Source organism: Carettochelys insculpta, chromosome 4, assembly GCF_033958435.1.
Source record: "Carettochelys insculpta isolate YL-2023 chromosome 4, ASM3395843v1, whole genome shotgun sequence".
Lineage (NCBI taxonomy): Eukaryota > Metazoa > Chordata > Testudines > Carettochelyidae > Carettochelys > Carettochelys insculpta.
Window position 1 is genome coordinate 100,826,580 of NC_134140.1, and position 23,109 is coordinate 100,849,688.

The 23,109-nt window shown below is 39.6% G+C and overlaps 1 long non-coding RNA gene across 1 annotated transcript in view; it reads right to left on the minus strand.

The window, feature by feature from the left end:
- Window positions 1-789: 789 nt before the first annotated feature.
- LOC142012120 (uncharacterized) overlaps window positions 790-23,109 on the minus strand; it is a 28,043-nt gene continuing 5,723 nt past the window's right edge. Inside the window, exon 3 of the long non-coding RNA XR_012645269.1 lies at window positions 790-866. This is a non-coding gene — a long non-coding RNA (uncharacterized LOC142012120). The remainder of the gene's footprint in view (window positions 867-23,109) is intronic.

Consider the following 23,109-nt stretch of genomic DNA (forward strand, 5'->3'; position numbering starts at 1 on the left):
ACACACACACACACACACACACACACACACACACACACACACACACACACACACACACACACACACACACACACACACACACACACACACACACACACACACAAATAAAAAGGATTGTGATATAAGCATGTTCAGACTATATACCATGCTGTAAAATGATATTTTTACTTCAGATATTTCATGTTATTGTAATTTTTTACATTGCCTGGGGTTTGCCTTTAAGATGAGTGGCATTGTAGCTAAAGACCAACTGCAATGCAACAAAACAGACTACAAGGTAAACTTAAATGATGTTCATCAGTGCTAGTATAAGATGTTTATTTTCAAATATGGTAAAGAGTTAGAATGGTATGAAATGTTTAACTCAATGCAAAACTCCCACCATTAGTCTAGGTAGAAGTTTAGCCTGTATTCATGTAGCTAGTTAGAACTTTTTATGACCACAAAGAGCCAGCCGTAAAGCCAGCTCAAGACAATAAGAGTTTTTTCACTGAGTTCAGTAAGCTTTAGAGACAATATCTTAACAGTCTATGTTGCAGTGAAACTTGATTATGAAAGCTGAGTGGGTACAAACCTAAATCTTTTTGAACTTCAGGGCTTATAACTTGCTTCTGTGTGAACTGTCTGACTTATTGTATTAAAAAAATTCTTTCCTTCACATTTGAATTACTTTCAAGTATGGGTAGTGTTTCAACATTAGTACCCACACAGTGTACAATTTTCTAGGTTCTTACCTGGGGAGGTTTTCATACCTGAGCCCGGTACATTCAGATAAATCTCATGGTAGAAGTTGTATTCCATTTTGCCTTCATCCAGGATTGGTCAAGTCCATTTGCAAGGTCAGCTGAGGTTTCTTTCAGTTGCTTCTTCAGATGGAGAGGAAGAAAGAGTTACATGGGGAAATGTATTTGTTTTACTGATATTTGAATGGACGCATGAGTATTTTATGCCAGAACACAAACACATGTATATGCAGGCACCTAAATATGGCACCCTTTTTTTCTAATTCCCAACTAATGGGAAGTTCCTTAACATTGTAATCTAGAGTTCTACTTGTCATGGTTGTCTCAGAGAGAAGATAGATGAGGTAATATCTTTTATTGGACCAACTTCTGTTGATGAGAGACACAAGTTCTTGAGCTTACACAGAGCTGTTCTTTAGGTCTTTTCCATACAAACTCAAAAGCTTCTCTCTCTCACCAACAGAAGCTGGTCCAGTAAAAGGTATTGCCTCACCTACATAGATTCTCTAATATCCCAGGACTGACATGGCTACAACTGCACTGCAAATGTAGTTATTTTAGTTTTATAAAGGGGAATTTTCTGCGATACGAGTTTTTGTTTGCTATCACTCTGACACTTAATTTCGCAGTGTCCAATACGCTGGCGAACAGGGCGGCCTAGTGTGGCGAACTTCAGCTCAGGAGACCCACACAACTGGGGCACCCTCCGTCCGCTCTGCATATGTGCCCCACTACATGATGGGATGAGCGCATGGTGGCAGTGGCGGAGGCAGCCCCGGCGGGCTCCAGCCATGGTGTGGCTTCAGCCCAGGGAGGTTCCAGCTGCAGCATGGCTTCAGCCTGGGGTGGCTACAAGTGAGTAATTTTGCAGGGGGGAGTGGGGGGAAGTGTGCCTGGCTCAGGGTGCTGGGTGAGGCCTGTGGTGACTGGTTAAATTTCTCTTGGACACCACTGGCTTAATGCATCATTTTGAGCTAGAGACCCCCAGCTTCCTTATGCTTGTGTCACTTCTGTATTCCTTCACTTACCACTTCATTCTCAATGTTAATTTTATATTTGTGTTTTGCAATAAATACTCTCCCAAAATATGACACTAGAGAATCCAGAAATGCTATGGGTACAAAAGAAGATGACAGAATATTAGCAAAGAACTTTAGCCAGACTTGAAAAAGGGCAGTCAGAGATAAGAGATAGGACCAAGGTATGCATAGTTCCTTAGCATGGGCAACCCTGCAGACAAGCAATTGCACTTGCAAAGTCTGGAGCCTGAGTACCCAGATATTGGACCAGATTCACCAGTATACTCTGTATTGCTTTTGCTAAGTTAGCGTAGCAACCTGACCATAAAACTAGCTTAATTCACCGGTTAAATTTCCACAAATTCATCTCCTGAGCAGTGTGGTGGAAAGCAGACTACATCAATAAATATGCCCACTGATTTTATCAAATGCATACCTGTGATTAAACAGATTATGAAGTAGGCAGTTGGAATGCAGGTGTACTGCAAAGACACTGCCAATGACTGTAGAGAGATTTTTTTGTCAGGTCATAACATTGATGAAGATGCCAAAATGGTGACTGTACCTAAGGGAGTTGAAAAGGAAGAACTTTTGTGGACTGAAGTAAAGAGGAAAGGAGGAACAATAGGCTTCCATGCACCATGATGGCTGTGGACATGAAGCTCCCATATTAAATTTGTTTCCTCACTGCAGCACACACAAGTGTTCATGATGTACAAACTGACAGGACTGACAAACAAAGAGTACACAGCACGCATGATATAGGCTAGCAGTAATTCTGATGCTGGCATCCACCCAGGCCACTGGCTGCAGCAAATCCTGCAGTGAGAGGCAGGGCATGGTTAAATCAAACCTCAGTATCTGCAGCACCACCACCCCTTTGCAACTGAGGCATTTGTGAAAATTCCAAGAATTTCTGAAAACTCCAAAGAAGCTGGACATAACATTTCATCTGACATCAAAACCACTTCCATGTAAGTTACAGTACACGTGAAAAACAATTTCAAACACTACTTATGCAGCTTGTTAATTCTTATTTAAACTTAAGCCTGAATATTAGGGTACAGTGTTGAGTTAATTTATATACTAATTTGACACTTAACTAATGAGTTTTACATGTGAAGTATGGACAGAAGCTCCTATGTAGAGCTGCCTACTCACCCCCAAAAAAATCTGGTATGGAATTGGGGTTTTGGCTAATACTAAATTTTAGTGGAAAAACATTTTGACTTTCCAATGGAAAAAGTAGGAAAAAATAAAAGAGAAAAAAGTGAGAACAGCTTTGGAAAAATCTCTGATTTTCCTCTTCCAACTCTTCTTTCCTTTTTCAGTGAGACAAATAGCCATGGAAGGGGTTGGGGAAGAAATAAAACAAGGGAAAAGAGAAGGTAACAATTCAAACCATAAAAATGGAAAGCTCATCCACACGAGCCGTGAAATTGATAAGACAGCCAACATAAGAAAAGCAGCATCAATACAGACACAGTGTTGCTCTTAACTACACTGACATAATCCCTCTTTTTCCCATGGAAGTGAAATTATTATATTGGTATAGTAAGGCACTTCCATCATATAGAACAAGTCTGCAGTATAGACACTGACATAATTGTGTCAATGTAAGCTGCCTTTTGTCGACCTAATTCCACAGTGTAGACCAAGCCCCTGTGTATGAAAATATAACTGTATGGGAAGTCTAAGGTCTTTCAGTATAATTAAACAAGACACAGAGTAAAAACCAATGATAGAAAAGGAGTGAGAAGATAGAGGTTCTGACATGTGGCCAGCTGGCCTCGGTCCACTGGAGAAAAATGGCTTTAGTTTGTTTTATCCCATTTTCTGCTGGTCCCCACACCTCCCACTAAGAGCCCTGTTTGTCCTGCTTCAGTGAGAAGTTCCCAAGTTACCCCTGCCACCTAATGTATTTCCTTAAAAGTGAAATACCTTTCCCCATAGAAAAAAAAAACCAAAAACCCACAGAATAGACAGTTTATGCTATCATGGGAACAGCCGCAATTTTAAGTTCTGGCTCCTGAAGCTTCTGCTGTCTCTCCTGAGGACATCAGGAGCTTGGTGGGTGTTCCTGCCCCACATAATGCAGAGTCATGGGAAAGGGCCTTTTTTTGTTCCCCTCAACGCCCTCCAGAATCAGATTATATTATATTCACTTGAAAAACATCCCTGTATGGCTGGGGGAAAAAGTAATCTCTGCTTTATAGATGGGAAACTGAGAAACAGCATGATTATAATTTACATAGGAGACTTGTGATGGAACAGAAAATTGAACCCCAAAAGCCTAAATTTCAATCCAATGCCTTAACCATAAAATTATGATTCCTTGTCTGTATAATTTTGCATTGTTGTATGTTCTATGTTAATTTCTCAGTACTTATAGATTTAAATTTCCCAGTTGCATTTATTCTGCATTTTATATTTAATATCATTCCAAATTATAAACTTTGTTTTCCTTATTTTTACATTTTCTTTGTGCTCTTTTCAGAATAACTTTAGTGACTCAAAAGAAAATAATACCCACAGTGACAAAAACAAGGGGGCAATCAGAAAATAGAGTGAGTTTTTACAACTGTTAAATATTTTAAAGACAGGTTTCTTTGGTCTCTGTTACACATTAGTTCTTTTGCCCCAGCCAACCACTTTGAAACACAGTATCTGATCCTCATTTTTTCCCCAACCTCTTATGGTGTAGATGAAACTCCAGAGAATTCTTTGAAAGCAATTCTGTACATTTGCAGGTCTAACTGGTTGAACCATATCTAACCCAGCAATGACTAAGCTATAGGAAAAGGCTTTATTCAGTTCTAATGTAAAGGAAAATGTGGGCGGGGGAACTGTGTGTTCTGGGTCTAACTCATTTAAAATTTGGATAGTAAGTGACAGTCATTAAGAGGAAGACAACTCTCGTCAACCATGGATCTGAGGTTTTTCAGAATTCCATTGTCTGGCAGTTCCCCCTGTCCCTGACTGGTGAAGTAATTCTAGAGAGAGTGCAATTATTTGACTCAGCATGTTCCTAAGCCACAAGAATAAAGAAGTGACGTACATAAAAAGCACAGTACTCGCTCTTATCAGATGAGAAGGATAGCAAGGAGTTTTCCCCGCTACATGAACACAAAGGAAGTTCTTATTTGTCCTTGGGTTTTTTTTTTTCACTTGTTGCATATGTACCATTTTTCAAATGGCCAAAATGTATTGCTGACCATGTCCGTTAACGTAAAATACCAGGTTACACTGGTATGGTAACGCTATGTAACACCAAAAGATGAGTGAGATCTAGAACAACATACATATTGGCTAGCAGGCTGTCATTAAAGTTTTCTGCCATATCTCCATTCTGTAGTCTCATTAAATAAATCTACATTTAAAGGGATAGCACAACATTCCCACTAAAATGTAAAGCTTAATAAATGTTCAACTGAAGCATTGATAAACCTGACATTATTTTGAGCAAAACTTTTTTAAGCTATTTACACCAGCCCTGAATTTGAAAATGGTATGCCCAATACTTCCTTATTTTACTGTGATTACTGGTTAACTTCCCGTGACCAACAGACTATTTGAACCACCTCAATATGGCTACTTTTTTAAATCATTTAATCATATGGTGTTGGTTAAGTCATCTTATTGTTTTATTACTCAGATTGTACCTCTAGAAATGTCACAGCCTTAGGTTCAATCATCAAGTGAACAGGCCTGGGTTTAGGTCCTTGGGTTTGATATCTCTCAGAAAATACTCATGCATATTAATTCTGAAAAATTGTTACAGGCCAGTCAGAGAAGGTCAGGTGTATAAAAATCCTATCCTACTGTAGTCACACATCTCAATACACTTCTAGGTTTGAGAGTAACCAAGTTTGCTAACGCTAAACAGCCCATCTCAATCCAATTTTTATTTATTTCAAGCCTCCAGGGATTCATTCAATAGTAGGAGACAAAACTTATGCATGCCAAAAAAAAAAAAAAAATCTTCAATGTACACAGTATATTCAACAACAAAAACTAATTCTAAGCTCAGTTCTTGCCGTGCTCCAAGTTCAGTCTTATAACTGGTGTCTCTAGGAAGCAGAGGCTGCATTAGCATGAAAGAATGTTCAATCTTAAAAGGCAGTAAAGCAATAGCCAGTGTATTGCATTCAGTCTCCAAGTTCCTGAGCCTGTCTTGTGATTGACCTGTTTAACAGAATCCTTCAGAAACTTCCTCACTAACTATACCAAATATTTTCACTGTGAATGAGGGTAAAGAATGGAAAAATGTACAGCACTCCAGTATCTCACATAGCTTTTAATTTGTTTTGCTATTATGCTATGCTGAATAACCTGCTCACTGGTGAAACAGCCATTGATGAATTCACATTAGGACCACATAAATGCTGTATAACAGGGTTCTTAAACTTTTTTCTTTCTGAGGCCTCCCCAGCATGCTATACAAAGTCCATGGCCCATCAGGGAACAGTTTAATGGATAGCAAGAAGGACAATTGACCAGGACCCCATGTCAAATGGGTCCCCCAGAGCTACGTTGATTAGTCTTCAGCTTTAGCCCTGCATGGAAGAACGCAGGACCGTGGGCCTCAGTCTCATATGATGGGGCTTCAGCCTTCTGTCCTGGGCCACAAGTTAGACTGACCTTGTTTGGAAGATCTCCTGGCCCTTCCAGGGCCCTCAGGCCACTGATTAAGAATGATCACATTATAAGACCCTATACATAGAGGGATGTTTTACTTTGTTTTCTTTATGCAAGAATTGCTATCAGAAAAATGTTGTTTTAGCAAAACATTTTTATTGTTACAGATTTCTTCTGTTTGTGTTTTGGTTCTGTTTTTGAAGGTTTGAGCAAATTCCACTTGCCTATTTCAAGGTGTATGCAGATTTAAAAGTACTAAGTTGGGCCTGATCCAAGGTTTATAGATATCAACGGGATTCCTTCCATCTTTTTTCCAAAGACTTTGAATCAGATCCTTTGTATGTGCATACCTCAAAAAATAATTGCATTAGACACAATTAAAAATTAATGTTGCCCATGTTCAGTATCACACCACCAGTAACTTTAGAGCTACTACACTATTTAAAAAATTATGGAATATCACAACTGCAATGTTTGTTAGTGCAATAGGTATGGTTCTATGGCTTTTCTACTGTGAAGCCCCTGAACACAGATATATAGGACTTCACAAATGACAACCAACAATTAAAATTGCACCCAAAATCATTGTGGTAAACAACACCATTTCTCATGCCTCAATGTAATAAACTTATTGTGCAGAGCAACAAAAATAAGTGGCCACATATACTCCGCATTCGCTTCAGATTCTTAGGTCTTTAAGTGTAACTCTATGCTAAGCACCCTGCAGTAATACAACCACATGGAAAAAGGGACAAGTATCTACTAATGGCATGGCTAAATATGACAAAGTGGAGGAAGATTTTTGAAAGCCTCTCTTTACTACCGTAATCTATGAATTCTAGACTAGATGATGGGAAAGGCAGAACCCACAGTTGAGGGCCTCTCTGAAAAAAAAGAAACAAAAAAGAGGGCGTTTCTTCTGGAGGCTCATTCTACCTCCATGCCTGTGACTGAACTGAGAACCTGATCCAAACTGCTACGTCAGCCTGACCTGGTGAGAACAAAGAAACTGCATATCCAAGCCATTACAAAAGAAAGACAGACTTCAGTATCAACTGCATATTAATAACACTGCAGCATAAATGGTCTCACTATCTACCCCAGTAGCTTCACATGCACATTGAACAACTGGCGAAACATAACCCTGCAGAATTTAACATGAGAGTTATAGGGTAAATAAAAACAAGCCCAATATTAATTCATGGATTTTCTTTGACAGAACAGAATAGAGCCCCTCCAACATGGCTCTGTTTATTTCTGCCAGTCTCCACAAATGAACCTTGATTAATAACAACTTTGTATTAGTAACAGTTATTAATAATCAACATATATAGCGGCTACTGATGCCAAAGACTCACAGCTAAAACCAATTTTCAGCCAAAATTGGTCTTTAGAAATCCCCAAATGCACGTTATTTTAAGATTGAAAAATGTAATTAGTACATTTTTCATTAAAAAGTTTAAATTTTAAAATCATAGTATCATATAATTCTAGGGCTAGAAGGGACCTAAAACAGGATCAACCCCCACTAAATCATCCTATCCACGACTATGGAAAGCCAGGACTTAAAAACTTCTAGGGATGGAGATTCCCTCACCTGTCTTGGTAATGCATTCCAGTGCTTCACCATCCTCCTGGTGAAATAATTTGTTTTTCCTAATATCCAACCTACACCTCTCGCCCTGCAGTTTCAGACCATTGTTCCTCGTTCTGCCATCTGTCACCACTGAGAACAGTCTCTTTAGAGCCCCCTTTCAGGAAGTTAAAGGCTGCTATCAAATCGCCCCTGATGTTGCCTACTAGTTCATACTACCAAATATTGTTTTTATTGTATTTGTTTTAATTTTGGTTTTGTAATTTCTTTGTTTTGCCAATTTTAACTGGCCATCTCACCCATCAGGTAGCATTTGGTAAAAATAAAAAAATACATTTTAAATTTTTCCTTTCTGAACATTTCTGAATTTCAAAATAGTTACATGCTGTTTGGAAAAAACCCAAAGAAAATGAAAAATCAAAATTATAAAAAAAAAGAAACCATAAAATGTTTTTGAATTTGCAGTGTGTCAGGAAATATTTGTGTGTTTTTTACCAGTTTTATGCTACTAAATGAAAAAAGAACAATCAAGAATACTTGACCTGTGTCAGAGAAAAGTGTGCAAACACATGTGTGCATGCACACATAGAATATTTTTACAAATGAGTTAAGACAAACAATTTTGTAATTATTCCAAAACAACTGTTATATACTCAGGAAATTCAAAGGTGAAGATTTAAGTCAAAAGCTCATATAACCTTAACTCTGCCCCATAGTAACGCCATACAGTTATAGCTGTTGCATAATAGTGTTTTCATTCCTGATTTAAGTGATTTTTCCAACGTGAGCATTTTTTCTCCTCTTTATGGTGTCACTTTTGGGAACAGAGGGTGCAAAGCGGAGCAGATGGTGAGCCCCTATGTGGGGGCCCAGCTTTAGCCTTAGTACAGTATTTGCAGTATACTGTATGAGGGAATATCTGTGTGGTGGAGTTCCTCACAGGCATAGTAGTCTGTCTACACACCATCCATTATAGGATCTGCGACCTTTGGTGGGCAGTGGCTGTTTTGAAAGAAAGCATCTTTGACAATGGCATATTTAGCCTCACTCCCTCTGACAACAATGGGAGATAACATTCATTTAGAAAGTGTGCAGTTCTTGAAATTCTGCACAATAGAACATTATTCATCAGCCTCTGCTGAAGAAGAAACTCATTTATGGAGAACGAAAAAGACAACAAGCATGAGTCCTGAATACATTTCAAATGAAGTTAGTTTGCCAGATTGTAATGAGTTTTTCACTATATGAAAAGTTCGAAGGCTCTGCCTTATTCCATAATTAAAGTAATCCAGGAGAGGTGGAAGAGGAAAAATCATGGTATAACACAGCATGCTAAATTTTTTAAAGGAGTCATTTTAATTTATTCTAATTCAAACTAACTAACCTGTTCCTTCATTAGTCATATAATAGGTGCTTCAGTATCCTTCATGCACAACAAACTGATTAAGTGAAAATTTAAACTCAGTGTCAAGTATGGACTTCTATTTTCATAACAGCTGAATGCATTTAACCACCACAGCTGCTCTGTTACTGTTGTCCAACAAGAAACTTCTTTGGAATTGGTGGCATATTAGGCTCTGATCCTGAAATATACTCCGTCTCAGTGGTCTACAGCACATTGGAGGATCAGGGACTCATACTATGTACCATAGCTCAGTGGATATATTTTTCTAGGATGTAATTAAAACAGTTGGAAATGCTTATGAAGTTAATTTATTAATCACAGCATATTCAAGCTACTTCAGATGAATCCTAACTTTCAACTACTGACATCAAACCATGCCTGTTTATTTTGAAAATGCCAAAATAATTATAATATCTGAAAAGATGTTATTCCTTAAAAAAAATAGAAAAAACTAACATTGCCTGTAGAAATTACAAAGCAGGTAGGGTAAATATGTGTGTGCCTAAATTAAAAGGGTCATGAAGAGAAATAAGTGTGCCACTTTACTCATTACTACAGTGCTATTACAAATACACATTTGTGCTAGGGGACAGGTAAGATGCTGTATAAGGCAGAAAAAAAATGTAGCATCTTTGTTTACTGAGGGTTGTGGTTTCTAAGTACCTATTATTTACTGTGTTCATTTCTTGACTCAAAGTGAAAATGGGAATTCACCTTCTCTCATTTTTTTTCCTGTCCAATCTGCAGATGGGACATATTTTTATTCACTCCATCAATCCTTGCCCCCTACGCACTAAGTCACACACATACACCTAGCCAGTGGAAAAGAAAAAAGGGTTACTCATTAATCCATTCTACAAAGCTTTCCAAACTGAAATGGGTGGGTTTACAGCTTCGGTAAGGATCAATAAATAGGTAGGTATGCAGCATACCTGAGCACAGTTAAAGTGAAGTGTACTTCTTGGATAGCATTTACTCTACTCTGGGCATATTTTAGATCTAAACCCTTCAATATGGAGAGGATGATCACTTTCTTTCTGTTTTTCTTCTGTTCCAGTATGCTGCTGAGTGCAGCTGCCCCAACAAGGCTAAGATACAAAGAGCTTGTAAAGACAGTCAATGAGTTGAAAAAAAAAGTGAAAGTTAAGGTAAGACCAATATTTGTGACAATATAAAAATCTATAATTTTTTCTCAGTATGTATTATTGAGAATAAACCTACAGGGAGAGATTTTTAGATACTAAAAATACAAATTCCTTTATTTTAGGATGTTGAACATCAGCTTACACCAGAAGACATGGAGGTAAGACTTCTCTAATATTTCCTTCTAAATATAGTGAATTTATTTTAAATACGCTCACTCTCTTTAAAAGCAACAACTGCATTTTTTCTAACACATACTGCGTAAGATTAGATTTGAAACTATTAATACTAGATTTAAAAAGCAGACAATACTTTAAGAAGGTGCTTCTTATTTCTGTGTTCTAAATACCAGGTTACTCTTATAGCATGTTTTAGTATTCTGTTATTAGTTCTATTACAATATGAATATTTCTAGAGCACCCATTGCCATACGAACTGGAAATATTCCCTTGGCTTGAAACTTAAGAGCTAGTATCAGACATTCAAACAGTTGATTGATAATCAATATTACTCATCAGACATTCAAACAGTTGATTGATAATCAATATCACTCTTCAAGGACTCAGTCCTGTGAAGATCTTCAATTTACATTGACTGCACTAGTAACTGAAAGTTCTCAGAACCTCCAAGACTAATACAATTAAAACTACTTACTGAAATGAAGTAACAAAAATGGAAAAACAGGCCTTTGCAGACTTTACTCATGATTAGTCCCACTGACTTCTATAAAACAATTCATGTTTAAATGACAAATTATGGACTTCAGTAATCCAGCCAGAGGTTAGGGGTCTCTTACAGGAGAGGAAGGTTGAGATTCTGTGGCTTGTTTTGTGTGGGAGGTCAGATTAGATGATCATGATGGTCCCTTCTGACCTACGGACTGCATTATTACAGTCCACTGGATGCAATTTTCTTTATATTTTCTTTCCTTGCATTCAAGTAACAAGACTAAGTCACTGTATATTTCAGATTGTATGTTTACTTTTTTCAGTTCTGTGAACTGCTATTTATTTATACATAAGAATAACACTGAGGTAAGTCAGAGAATGCCTGCAAAGGGAAGTATCACACTGCAGGATGTGTAGTAAAGTTAAATTTAGAGGACAAAATAAAGTCTACACATTTCAAAAGTTTAGAAGGTGAATGAGTTCCACTTATGCTTTTTTCTGACATTCACCAACGCAGAACTAAATTCTAGACCATGTACTTATTTAATACAACACTTAAGTTATAGCATCAGCTGCTTTAGCTTTAACTGCAATATACAGATTTGAGCAAATATTTCAAGAACCTTAAAACAATCTTCTGATTAATATGTACTATTAGGCATGGTGATTCACTAAAACATGAATAAATTGAAACTCCACCCTGCCCAGCTTTGTAAACCCATTAAAGAATAAAATAGAGGAAAAAACTCACCTTATTTTGCTCAACTTTGGTTACATGGTCTTTAGTTAGCTTCTTTGTTACTCACCAGAAAAGCAAAAAAATTATAAGCATGCATGATCCACACAAGACCTACGGTATGTCACTGCTGGGAACACATGCAATGCAAAATCCTACTATATTCAAATTACTGGGGATTTTTAAAATTTCTTTGAATGTCTACAATTTCATTCAAAGTGAAAAGAATTTGATGATCAGCTATCGTGTCACTAAAATAACCGGCCACTATCCCAGAAATGAAGCGACTACAGCTAGTGACTAATTGCTTAATCATAAGTTTTTCAAAACAACATTGTCAGTCGAGCTCAGGAAGAGACAGTTTACTTGCAACTTAGAGGACAGTTCTAGGGCCTGATTCTGTGAGGGCTGAACACATCCTTTGATTTCATTAAGAGTTCAGCAAGTCTCAGAACACGGTAAATTTGTCACTGCAGCAAGCCCTTCGTGAACAGATAAAGAGCTTAAAAGTAATCATACTTCACTGTCAGTCAAGTCCTCAAATGCTAATGATTGTCCTGGGTGTTTGTAGCAATGCAAACAGTCTCATTCATTGGTGTTAAATTTTTACTGATTAAATTACAAACTTTTGGAGCAGGTTAGCCATGAAATCAAATGTGACCAAGTCAGGACTAATGTACTTGAATGAAATTACCCTGAAATCAGTGAAACTGTACTTCCTTATATGGGGGCTGAATTTGCCCCTGTACATACAGGAAGAAGATTGCCTTATACATGACCCAAAATTCAGTGGTTTGTCACTGTTGGTTTTGACTTCCTTGGAGCTTCCTGTGAGTGGACTGAGTGTTAGCCCCAATGCAACCCCACACAATTCCTTGTGCGTTTACCAGTTAAATGTTAAAACAGTAGTTTGTGAGGACACGTTTAAGAAATAAGATTACATCAACAAAGAGGAGAAAATATACTGAAGATGAGATGATAATCTTAAAATTGATTCAACTGTGAAGTGGAACATAGTCAGATCCTTAGCTGGTAATAATAGACATAACTTGACCGAAACTAGTGGCACTATGCAGATTTGTGCTAGCAGAGACTCTGGCACCATGGCTTCTAGCTCAGGAAGTGAAGGTTCTTCAGGGTAAGCAGCAACATTATTTTGAGTCAGACGTAAAATACCCTTTACCCATTGCTGTAAATAGCTTCTGATATGGTGACTTTACACGCCTGCCTATCCATTTCTCAGATTTGTCATCAGCTTCCCATGACTTTGGGGTAAACTTTAACATCTATCTATTGATATTCTCAGCTGGGCATGAACAGTCTGCAGGCAGAATCTTTTTTCTATCCTTCTGTTTATATGTCTGTTAGCCTATCTTCAGGTAACTGTTAAGTCAGCAAAAAAAAAGTGCCTACATGAGAATTGCTGGTTTCTCAGCTCATCACAGATGAGACAGAAAAATGTTTTCAGTTTCAGCTGGAAAATCGAACTCTTTAAAATGAATGTTTTGTTTTTCCAGTAAGTTAGACTTGTTACAGTAACATGCTTGAGACAAATACGAATTGTGTGGTTTTTAAGGAAAATATAATGTTGTATGTGACTGACAAAAGGGTTTCTGTTAAAAAAATTCTGTAAGAAATACATAGTGAGATCATCATCTTGTCCCTGTACAAGAAGAAAATTAAATTGATACTTTATATACCGGATGAGATTGAGTTTGGGTAGCAGTTGGTATGCAAAACAAAGATGACGGTTTTATCTCTTTGTTGATGTGCAAAATCAGCATTTTTGAAAAAATTTTCTGCTTTGGAAAGTGCAAAGTGGGTTAGAAGTTAGCTACAGTAAACAATGCTGCTCTCTCTCCACTGAGTAGTTAGTTTCACTAGTAGTTTCCACAGCTATGCATAGGAAGGAAAATGACCACTGCACAGAATGAGAGATTCTGGGTGGGTCAAAGTGTCATGCTGCCAGAATTAATAAAATTAACTTACATTGGCAACATGATGGGAGGAAACATTGGCAACTTTTGCACAAAGTATAAAAAGTGCCCACAGGAAAATATATGCCACGAGACCAAGGCACAAAAAAGAATGAGACAATTTTCTGAGTAGATTCAACTGGTTTCAGGTGCATCTCAGTTTAAAGCAGAAATAATAGCACCGTTATTGAAAAGGGTGAAATGAATCTGGAAGCCAAAATTCCCTGAGTTTTTATCCTTCCTCCTTCTTTAAACAATACACTTAATTTCTGCATCTCCATTCCTTGGGGATACTTAAAATTGGTACAATGCTTTGAAAATATAAAGCCCTGTGTAAATTGTAAGTAGTATTGAATGTGAGGTTAGAAATGTCAAAATGGATCACAATGTATATTTATGCCTGTCAAAATACCACTAGATGTAGCAAGATTCATTTCTTGATTAAATTCTGGTTCTGTAATTGTGTTTATTAATGGCCAAAGATATTTTAGGAATTGTGCATTTTAAAAATGTTTAAAATTTGTCAAGGAGAAGTTAGTAACAAACACATACTCTTTTTAATGGATGTGTATAAATCAAAATAAAGAAGATTTAAACAAGAAGTTGAGTTAGAGCTCTTTGGTTTGTTGGCAGGAGAGAATGATGTATCGGTAACCAAGCAAACGTAAAAAGCATTAGTTTACTTTCTAGAAATATTTGGCAGTAATTTAATTATTTCAACATTTCTCTTCCAGAGTAAATGCTTCTCTTCTGCTTTCAACTGCTTTCAGAATGCAAGCTTACACTTAGAACCAGCAAATAATGAAACACGTGACCAATTTGAAGTCCTGATTAAGAGGGTGAGGAGGCCAATTAGTACAGACACCATTACTAACATGGTAAGATTGACGATTGCTAGTTTAATAATTGCACCGTATTTTGCAATTTATTGCATCCTAACTGTAAAGCCTGGTGAAAGAACAGATTCTTCTTATGTCTATACTAAGAGTTAAAGATGTAAATATTCTTAGTACTTCCTTCTAAGATCATATCCTTCTAATCAACTGTTCACACATAGCTAAATAATGGGAAATGTGAAATATGGAGGTCAGTGTGTCTCCTGATTAGTGTAAGAATATCAATCAGTGGCTGTGGGTGCTTCTTTCAACTGCCATTGGCTCACTTTGCTATGACCTAATCTGTCTATGCCTCAGTTTTCCCATCTGTTAAAAGAGAACAATACTTAGGCACTTTTAGCACATCACACACTTTCAATTATCTCAAATTATTATTTGTAATGACATACTTTTCAAATGCAGAGTGTCTGATAAGCCCTTTTCTTTGTTTTTCAGAATTGTTCTGCATGTGAATCTTATGCTAAAGAAGCTCCCAGACAATTTTTGGATAGCTTTCTATCATTGCTACAGGAGGTAATCAACATTCACTCTTCATGATAAGTTTTTGGTATTTTGTCTCTGTTTTTTAGAACATTTTGACATCCTTTACATAACTTAACAATATGTTGTTTTCACAGCAAATCACAAAACAATCACAAATCACAAATAGAGCCAAATGGATATGAAGACTACTGGACACCTACTATTTAAAGCGGACACTATATTATGTAAGAAAACAATGAAAATGTAAATTTTCTGTATTGATTATGATGATGTATTGTATGCGGGGTGCACTAGTGATGGCCTTTCCTCAAAACATTTAGATGAGTTGGATACTCAAAGCTTCTTGATGGATATTAGGCTCAACATTTCTCAGGAAAAGTTTCTTTCATGAGATTTCAAGTATTTCCCAATCTTAGCTGGTTTAGAAATACAAGAGTACTCTACTTGCCAAAATTCTACTTGCCCACTCGCATGGGGAAAATAATTTGTTTGGATGGGCAAAATAAAATATTTTCCATGTTCATCAATAATCACAGTGAAATAGTGGGCAAGCAGATTTTATCCCTGGGTGGTAAATTTGATGGCAGTTTTGAAAGGCTGCTCTAGAGAAACAACATTTACCAGAATGTCATAAGCTATTCAGTGATTTCTGTCTGTAATGAAATATGATTTTTTGTGTGATGTGGGAGTTTGGGAGAATGTGTGGGATGGTAACCACTGTATCTGTATGTGCTTTCAATAAGTTGCTCCATTTTTCAAATTATTTTAAATTTATTACAAAGCATTTAAAAGGACACATTCTATCACCCTCTGATCCTTTTAAAAATCTTAATAAACTATAATAAAGGAGACGTAAAAATTAACTATTTTGCCTCCATGAAGAATTAATAAGCTACATTGTGCCTGGCTAGTACTGGCAATAAATATCTAGGAATAATGAGTTATTACATAATGCGCAGTGAAACCTGTTTACAGGGTAAAATTCACTTCTGTGCAGCTCAGCACAAGGACTGTGAACTACTTAAATTATGTATAAACCCTCAAAATAAGCTTAAGTAGAATTTGAGCTATTTTACAAAGGATGAGACATTTCCCCTGTGTTTCCATCTCACAGGCCAATGGATAACCAGATTATTTAAAAGCACAATCATGAAAAATTTATGAAAGAATATTGGTTTTTGTAGCCTTTTACTCCTCTTCTAATGTCATTTTTTTTACTTGGGCTTGCCCTCACCTCAAAAGCCATTGCTCACAGGGTCAATGGAGGTGCAGGACAGTTTAATATACATGTACAGTTGTCATCAGAATTTGAGAAATGGAGTATACTAGACTAGGATGAATTATTTGAATCCAAAACTTGGAACAGCAAAATCAACAAGAAGCCAATCCATGTTCAGGATAAATGTGTATTTTTGTCTGGCATCACCATCATCAGGAAAAAAAAGAAATTCTCTGAGGAAGTCAGCGTGTAGGAAGAACCGATCTAGAAGTTTCTCATCTGTGTAGCCAGTCTGAACATATTCACATTTATAAACTGAACAGTCTGTGTATTAACAGCTTTTGCAGCACCATCTAGTGCAAAAACAGGGTGAGAGTTCCTATAGCTGTCTGAGTGCTTAAAGTAAGTCACAGGGGCTTTTTACCTCCTAGGGAGGATTAACAATCTATTTATTATTTTAGTCATAGGTGTCCTTTTTAGACACCTCTGTGTGTTTTAGCATGGTTTATATAACTCCTGTATAGTTGTTACATTTTCAGAAGTTTCTATTTTTATATCAATTGTCTGTTTTAATTTAATAATTATTTATTGCCTGTTCATGAAATGCTGATACTGAGAACCATGTTGTGTATTTATGTATCGTCATCAAATTTATTTAAAAGCATATTACATTAAATACTGTTCAGCTGATATGACTGTGTCTTGTCATCTACCAAAAACTTGCGGCACGTGTCTCTTACTTTTGCAGGCCAAGATGAAGCATCTATAGATGCTGTTCTTTAACCCATGTAGTCATACGATTTACAATATTAGATTAGGAAACTAACTTACACAGTTGATAGACTCAGAGGAGTAGCTGTCTTAGTCTGTAGCTTCACAAATAAGTCCTGTAGCACCTTAAAGACTAATCAACTTTTTATTAAATTATGAGCTTCAGTGGGTAAAGTTCATTACTTAATAAATAAAGTGGTTAGTTTTCAAGGTGCTATAGCGCTGCTTTGTTATTAATCCAGTGGAGTATCTTGCTTGAATAAATGATCAGTACCCGGTGCATTCAAGGAAGTTAAACCATCGCCTCCCTGCATTTTAAATAATTGTCCACCGCCATGAATTAGGAGGAATGCTTTCCTCATCTTATTGTGTAAGTGGTTTAGGTATGCCTGGGTATATTATTAAACTAGCAGTTGCTTACTGCTCATATCACTGTTTAATGCTGTGACCATTAAAGTTAGCTAAAGCATTTGACTCAATTTACTGATGTAATGAAGCAGTGAAGTTCACAAGCTGACACTACGCTGTGTAATGCAGTACAGGCTGAACCTCCCCGTCCAGTACTCTCTTTTCTGGCAACATCCATAATCCAACATTTTAGTTAGCTTGATGACCACATATCAGGAGTGTGGCCAAGTTTCCCGTGGTCCCATAAAGTTTGTTTACAGCCATGGTTCTCAGGGTTCTGTGCTGTTATTTAGCTGTAAATTACCCCTAAATTTCCTCTAAGAACCCAGTAAGCAGTGGAAGTGTTGGTGACATGCTAGACAATATTGACCTCCCGTGGTCCAGCAAATTCCCTCATTTGGCAAAGGTCAGGTCATGAGGGTGCCAAACTAGCCAGTTCAAACTGTATTTTCTTTTATTTGTTCTTAACATAATGCCTTTAATTTAGCCACACATTTAAAGATTAAAAGGAAGTACTGATGAGTTTTCACAATGCCCTTTATAATTGTAAATAAATTAGAGAGGTCCTCTTTCTTCATTCTTTTCCTATGCAGACTAAATTAATTCTGTTTTTTGCAAAATGTATCAAAGTGTCACGATACTTCTAGGCACATCAGTCACTCTTCTCCAGATATTAAATCTTTGAGGTATCTTTACAAAGTGAATAAGTGTCTTCTGTTAAAGACTCCTACAACTTAGTGTATATTAAAATCTTCAGACTACACAAAACTGATCTGAATTAAATGTTCCCATTTATTAGGTGCTAAAAACTCAGTGGCTGTGTCTACATTTGGCCAAAATTTCGAAAGGGCCATGCTAAAGGGCAAATCGGAGAATACTAATGAGGCACTAAAATGCATATTCAGACTTTGAAAAATGCCCTGTTATGATTCTCTGATAGAAATAAGGGGATTTTGATGTTTGCGGGGTCCTTTCGAAAAGGGCCTTGTGTAGATGAGCCATGCACAATTGAAATGCGGCACTTTTGAAATGCTGCAGCTGGCAGCATGCTAATGAGGCACTGAATATTCGTTTCAGTGCCTCATTAGTGTTCTCCAATTTGGCCATTAGCATGGCCCTTTCGAAATTTTGGCCAAGTGTATGTTACAGAAACTACTGACATCTGAAAATTAACTGGAATAACTAACCAACTGAATATCAAACCCTTCCAAATGTTAGTTAGCAGTTTTCTAACCTGGCTCCCAGTTAAACCACAACTTTAAAATTGACCTGAAACTGGGTTTGTGTTTCTAGTTGTTTCCTTATTTTTTTTTCTTAGTTAAATTTTAGAATCTTGGCTTTTTTACTTAAAAAATACAGAAATGGTTCTTGTGACATTTTATTTCCCTACTTCTCGAGTCACTAGTATCTTTCAGGTTAGTTAGTGCTGCCTTTCCAGAACAAAACAAACCTTAATAGCTTCTTTATCACGACGAAAGAGAGGTTACTCACTTGTGTAGTAACGATGGTTCTTCGAGATGTGCCCCCATGGGTGCTCCACAGTAGATGTTGGGCTTGCTCCGGTGCCGCAGATTGGAAATTTTCTAGCAGTTTCCTTCGCATCGCACATGCGCTGATGCACGCCGCTCCTTCACATGCTCTCGGTCATGTGCGCGATCCGGTCCCCGACAGTTCCTTAACCAACCACCCCGGATGCTCCTGAAAAACACCGGACAGAGATCCGAAGCGGGGAGGAACGGGTGGGTAGTGGAGCACCCACGGGGGCACATCTCGAGGAACCATCGCTACTACACAAGTAAGTAACCTCTCTTTCTTCTTCAAGTGGTCCCCGTGGGTGCTCCACAGTAGGTGACTACCCGGCAGTGACCCCAAGTAAGGAGGTGGGTACTCGATTCATGTGCAGCTTGCCCTTGAGAGGACTGCTGTCAACAGATGGGTATCCTCATCGAACACCCGGTGCAGGGCATAATGCTTGGCAAAGGTGTCGTAAGATGACCAAGTCGCCACTCTGCAAATGTCTTTCAATGCGATTCCCTTGAAGAAGGCCGTTGACGCCGCCATCGCTCTGGCGGAGTGAGCCTTGGGCGGAGCTAGCAGAGGGGTCTTACGGAGCTCGTAACACAGTTTTATGCAGGACACAATGTGATTTGAAATCCTCTGGGAAGAGAGGCCTTCCCCTTTCGACCTGGGAGCGAGAGACACCAGGAGTCTGTCCGTTTTCTGGAAGGGCTTAGTTCTGTCTATGTAAAAGGCCAATGCCCTCCTCACATCTAGGAGATGCAGTTGCGCCTCCTTGCTGGAGCTGTGAGGCTTCAGATAAAACGAGGGTAATACTATTGGTTCGTTAATGTGGAACTCTGAGGAAACTTTTGGAATGAAGGCTGGATGTAACCGTAAGATCACCGCTTCCTTTGAGAATACTGTGCAGGGTGGCGTTGCCATTACTGCTGCGAGTTCGCTCACCCTGTGGGCTGACGTAATCGCGAGAAGGAAGGTCATTTTCATGGTAAGTAGTCGGAAGGGTACCGTGGCTAATGGCTCAAAGGGTGGTGCCGATAGCGTGTGGAGTACCAAGTCCAAACTCCATGACGGTGGTAGCGGTTTCCGAGTGGGGTACCGATTTACCAGCCCCTTCAGGAACCTTTGATGATAGGATGGGCGAATATGGTGGGCCCTTCCTCTTTGTGTCGAAAGGCTGATATAGCTGTGAGGTGGACCTTTAGCAAGGATAGAGAGAGCCCGTCTCGCTTGAGGTCCAGCAGGTATTCTAGAATTACAGTTATAGGGACATCGAGAGGAGCTAACTGCTTGGAAGAGCACCAGAAGGTAAATCGTGTCCACTTCTGCTCGTAAGTCCTTCTGGTGGAGGTCCTTCGACTACACTCTAAGACTTATTTTACTCCCTCCGAACATGTGCTCTCTAAGGCGCTGAGCCATGGATTAGCCATGCTTGTAGGCGGAGTCCCTGAGGATGCGGGTGCACTATGGACCCCTGAGCCTGCGTGAGTAAGTCCGGCGCTACCGGTAGGGGGAGTGGTGGATGGCCCGACATGCGCAGAAGCAGGGGAAGCCATTGTTGTTGGTCCCAGGTTGGGACGATGAGTATCATGCGAGCTCTCCCCCTTCTGGCTTTCTGTAGAACCTCGTGGATGAGTGTTGTAGGGGGTAACGCGTAGAGTAGAGGGCCCTTCCATGAGATCATGAAGGCATCCCCCAAGGACCCCCGTCCTATTCCTGCTCTGAAGCAGTACTGAGAGCATTTCTTGTTGTGTTGGGCGGCAAACAAATCGATTTGGGGAAACCACCAAGTGTGAAATATGCGTCGGAGCAGGTCAGAGCGGATCTGCCACTCGTGCGTGAGTGCAAAGCGCCTGCTTAGTTGGTCTGCCTTCACGTTGTGGACGCCGGGCAAGTACGAGGCTTTCAACGTTATGTTGTTGGCAATGCACCAGTTCCACAATTGGACTGCTTTTGCGCAAAGCGCACGGGACCATGCCCCTCCTTGTCGATTGATGTAAAACATGGTGGAGGTATTGTCGGTATTGATCCCGACTACTTTGCAGTGCAGGCATTTCGAAAATGTCTGCACGCATTGAACACTGCTCTGAGCTCCAGTATGTTTATGTGCAGTGTCTGTTCCGCAGGGGACCATAGCCCTTGCGTCACCTTGCTGCCAATGTGTGCTCCCCATCCTATGTGGGAGGCGTCAGTTGTAAGAAAAATAGAAATCTGTGGTTGGTGGAAGGGTACTCCCACTAGCAGGTTCTTGGGATCTGCCCACCATGCTAGTGACTTTTGTACCTCCGTCGGGGGCGATACTACCCTGTGGATGGTACGGGCTGCTGGTCTGTAAACGCTCGCCAGGCAATGCTGCAGGCTTCGCATATGTAGCCTGGCATTCTGTACCACGAACGTGGCGGCCGCCATGTGCCCGAACAGTTGCAGACATATTAGGAACGGCACCGTGGGGCTGTACATCATGACTTGTACCAGGGATTTGATGGTGTGGAAGCGGGCGTCAGGCAGGTATACTCTTGATGTAATAGAGTCTATGAGCGCCCCTATGAATTCTGTATCTTGCGTGGGCTCAGTCTTTGACTTTGTGAGGTTGATAACTAGGCCCAGCGAAGTGAACGCGTTCGCGGTGACGTGTATCATGCGTAGGACCTCTGCCTTTGAGGCTCCTTTCAGTAGGCAGTCGTCCAGATATGGAAAAATGAACATGCCCTGCCTGTGCAGGTAAGCTGATACCACTGCCAGGGTTTTGGTAAAAACTCTGGGTGCCGAAGATAGGCCGAACAGAAGAACTCTGTATTGGAAATGCTCCCCGCCTACCTTGAAGTGGAGGAAACGTCTGTGTGCTGGGTGGATTGTTATATGAAAGTAAGCATCTTGTAAGTCGAGGGCTGCAAACCAGTCTCCATCGTCCAGTGCCGTAATTATGGAGGCAACTGTAATCATCCGGAAGCGCTGTTTGCGCAAGTACCAGTTGAGGCCCCGTAGGTCCAAGATCGGCCTCCAGCCTCCTGTTTTTTTTCTCTGTTAGGAAGTATCGTGAGTAATAGCCTTTCCCTTGGAATTGTTCTGGTACTCTATCCACCACCCCTATGAACATGAGGTAATCCACCTCCTGCTTCAGCCTGGTCTCATGAGAAGGGTCCCTGAGAAGAGGCTGGGTGGGAGGTTTCGGTGGTGGTAGTGACTGGAAGGGGATCGTGTAACCCATGGCTATAATTTCCAGCACCCATTTGTCTGTTGTGATGTTTTGCCATTGGGAGTAGAACAGTTTGAGGTGATGATGGAACATGAGGTGAGAGTGGCATTGAGAGATGGTGTTGATAGTGCAGTCCTCGACATACCCGTCAAACTTGCTGCATTTGGGCTTGCCCCGAAGTTGTGCGACTTTGTTGAGGACATCGCCTGGGGGCCCTGTACTGTTGCTGTTGTTGATGGTGCCCTTGGTCATAGTCTCGCTGATATTGTGCACGCTGTGGTTGGTAAGCGTAGCGCCTTTGCTGGGGGTAGAATTTTTTTCTTGTATGGTGGAGTATAGATACCCAGGGTCCTAAGTGTGGCCCTCGAATCTTTGCTAGAGTGTAGGACCAAGTTGGTTGATTCTGCAAACAACTTTTGCTTATTGAATGGAAGATCTACGATCTTCGCCTGTAGATCTCTGGGGATACCAGACGTCTGGAGCCAGGATTCCCTACGCATTACCACTGCTGCGGCTGTTGAGCGTGCTGCTGTGTCCGCCATGTCCAGGGCAATCTGAACTCCCGTTCGGGAGGCCGCATAGCCCTCCTGGACGATTGCCTTTAGCACTGGCTTCTTGTCCTCTGGGAGGAAGTCCATGAGAGAGGTAAGTCTAGAGTAATTGTCAAAGTTATGGTTTGATAGATGTGCCGCATAG